Source organism: Galeopterus variegatus, unplaced genomic scaffold (genome assembly GCF_000696425.1).
Source record: "Galeopterus variegatus unplaced genomic scaffold, G_variegatus-3.0.2 Scaffold9908, whole genome shotgun sequence".
In the NCBI taxonomy this organism is placed as follows: Eukaryota; Metazoa; Chordata; class Mammalia; order Dermoptera; family Cynocephalidae; genus Galeopterus; species Galeopterus variegatus.
Window position 1 is genome coordinate 70,513 of NW_007736019.1, and position 3,703 is coordinate 74,215.

Here is a 3,703-nt window from a genome sequence, read left to right on the forward strand (position 1 = left end):
CAGTCATCCATCGATTGTGGCAGTCGTGTATGAGCAATTTTGGCATCTTTCAAAATTGTAAAAAAAACCCCAGTGACATATGCAACTATGCCCCATGAGACCACACCTTCTCAGCAACTCACGTACCACTGGATATTTAATTGATTGTAGAGCTCCCTAAAATTGTTTATCATAAACAGAGCTTCTAAGGTTATCTTTCCCTTGTTTTGCTTTCTGTGCAATAACTTTGGAGATAAAGGCAGCTGTTAACAGATAACCTCTTTCTACCCACAGAAGATTCTCTTGAGTCAAGGGGAGCAAAGTAAAATGTCCTTCCCAGATTTGGCATTCATGTGTGGGGCTATGGGTCCATTACTGAACAAAATGAGTTTCGTAGCTCATCGGGCATCTGTCAGTCTGCTTGCTGAAACCAAACATGTAAATTCAGAGGCATTAGCCCGCATAAACACCACCTGCCTCCTCATTTTATAAGATCGCTTTTTAATCCCTCCAAGTCAGAAATGTTCTTACTAGACACCAAATACTTCTTGAAGAAGAGTTTTGGGAGGAGAGTGGAATCCCCCTCCCATCCCAGCCCATTGTTTGACAGGTGTGAATTATACCCTTGATGGGAGAGAAACATCTGCACACTTCAGCACAGGAAGGCGGTAATTTGCAGCTCAGCAGGCAGTGGATGGGAAGTTGCTGGAAAGCCTCTCTGGGCAAGCATGGAGGGGGTCACATGGGCTCTTCCCCCAGAAGGGAGCTATCACTCTGGCTCCCCAACCTGTCAAACAGTCAGGCCCTTGTCTGCCTCGGGAGCACATGGGACCGACCACCCAGGAGCAGGCTGTTGGAGGAAGCCTCCAAATTCACCAGCTTTTCTACTCTCAATAAGCTACTTTTTTCTTCTCCTTGCACCAAAACAGTGACATCTGTTGAATTGTTAGAGTGCACAGTCCCTGACGGGCCACTCTGAATACGGCAAGTCTTGTCATAGGTTAGTGGTGGCAATACCAGACCTGACCTGTTGGACTGTCTTTACCTGTCCCACTTAGATTTCTCTGCCGAAGTACTTATGTGTTTTAGTTTTTTAAATTTTTATTGAATCAAAATTGATTATACATATTTTGGGGCTCAACATTGCGATATGTTGATCAAATCAATATTAGTAGCATATATATTGCTACAAATTGTAATTATTCTTTATGCCCCTTGTCCAATCTCTCCCCATCCCTTTCTCCCTCCCTCCACCCCCTCCCCCCTCTAATTACCCTAGATTTCTTCTCTCCTTCTGAGAGAGTAATGGTTACTCTGTTGATCTGTTGCCTAGATGATCTGTCCAATGCTGGGAGGTATGATCAGGTCTCCCGATATTATCATAGAGCAGATGCTTCTTCTGTCACTCTGGAATGAGCTTTGTGGAGAGACACATCCTCTTCCTTTCTTTATCTCTACTGGTGACTCTCCATGTGTCAATGCACTCCAGTGGTGGGCGGACCATCTGCGTGGTTGTTGTGGCATCTAGCTGCTTTTGTAGCCGCTGTGGTTATTGTGGTGGCTGTGGTGGGCCACCCACGTGGAGGTTATGTTTTTGGCATGCTCCTTGATGCTGGCAGTGTGCCTGGTTGTGGGAGAGAAGTCCGGTCCCCAGATCCATGCCCCAGATCTCTGGGCAGGCCCCGTGGCGCTGGTGGTGTGCCTGGGCCGGAACTAATTTTTTGTCCTTTTCTTACTTCTAACACAGGGGAACTTCCTGTGGGGACCAGTACTTGAGCGTGTGGTTAAGCTAAAGTGCTGCTTTGCGGCTGTTTCCTTAGGGAAGCCTTTTGGTCCAGCTCAGCGTTTAATGGTTGACCTTATAGGTACTTCCGGCTCTCCAGAGACCCGGTGGATCTGTGTTCTGTAGAATCTCTGATCTGGGCCTGAATTTTTTCATCAAACTGCACCCCATGCAATTCTGCATTCCCGACCAGTCTCCTCCAAATGATCCTGCGCTGATTGGGGGGTGGATCAGCTGTCTTTGCTGTGTCCCAGTGTTCCCCTGGTGGGCACATCTCCCCCACCCCCATGCTCCAAACACTTCCCATGGGACGGGCCCTGCACCAGTCCCTTGCAATGACTCACCAGCCTCTGAATGGCTCCCCTTTTTCAGTTGTTCTGGCTCCTCGCTCCTGTGTGGGTCCACAGGAACCCTTTTAGTGGCCTTGCTGTCCTGGGGGCCGCCAAGGCCTTCTTCTCTCCTGCTGCCTCCAAGTAACTCCATCTGGAGGGCACAGCTGCGGCTTCTGCCGGCTCCTGCTGCATGCACTCAGCAGCTCCAGCATTAAAGTGGCTGCAGCCCAAAACACTCGGAACAGTTGTTTCTTTCTCTCATCGTGGTTTCTCCCACCTTCATGAACTCTGTAGGTCTCTCCTCCTCTTCCCCTGAGCTCCAGTGGCCCCAGCTTGGCCGATGTTACATTTTTATAGTTGTAAATTGGTTGATTTATGGGAGAGTGACGCTGGGGACTGTCTATTCTGCCATCTTGACTGGTACTCTTGTACTTATGTGTTTGATTACAGGGCCAGACCTCTAGGCCTGCTGGAGGTGTTGGACAATAGATAGAATATAGACTATATTACTTTTTTTTAATTTGGGGGAAAAAAATTAATTCCAAAATACATCTGTCCCTAAGGAATTGTACTCAGGTGACATTTGAGACCTGCCTGGCCTCTCTCCACCCTGATGCAGATAAACACTGGCCAAGCAGATAAGAGCACGTCCTTGGAGTTTTCCTGATGCCCCTGCACAGTGCTATTTCTGCCCCAGGCAGTGCTCTTTGAGAGGGGTGAGGTGGACACAGTTGGTTGCACCTCCTGCTAACTGCGTCACTTCCCCTCTGGGGCTCAGTTTCCCCATCTATCAAATGAGGGCCTGTACTTTCTAACATCTAGTCCCTGTGTGCACTTAGGTCCCAGAACACCAACTGTGGATCCCAGTGCTATGACTGAACATCTGCATCCCCCCACAAATTCATATGTTGAAGCTCTAACCCCCTGTGCAGCTGTATATGTGATAGGGCTTCTGAAGAAGTAATTAAGGTTAAATGAGGTCATACGGGTGGGGCCCTGATCTGGAGGGATTAGTGTCCTTATAAGAAGAGGCACCAGAGAGCTCCCCCTCTCTCTTTCTAGGGACACACATGGAAGAAAGGCTATGAGGACATAGCAAGAAGACGGGAAGAGAGGTCTCACCAGAAACTGAATTAGCCAGAACATTGACCTTAGACTTAGTCTCCAGAACTGTGAGAAAATATATCTCTGTTGTTCAACTCATCTACTCTATGGTATCTGTTCCAGCAGCCCGAGCTAATACACCCAGTGTGCTTGCCTTTCTAAGGAAAAACACAAAACGCTAGTGAGATATTTAGTGAAAAATACAACCATAAAATCTCAAATTGGATTTTAAATATAAAGAATTTATCTGTATTCACTGGCTAGAAGAAAATGAAGTTCAAATTTAAGGTAAGTCTAGGGAAGAGGCTAAACCCTTGAGTTGGACAATAGTTGGAGCAGGGTCACCTCCCACTGTCAGGACAGCAGTGAGGGACAGTTTCCCAGCAGCACGGGGTGAGACCGTGGCTGGAGGGAGGCCAGGCATGGCAGGACACACAGAGGATCCTTTCCCATCACGCTTCGCCTGGAGAACCTGGGCGCTCCCTGTGGCTCTTCCTGAGATCAA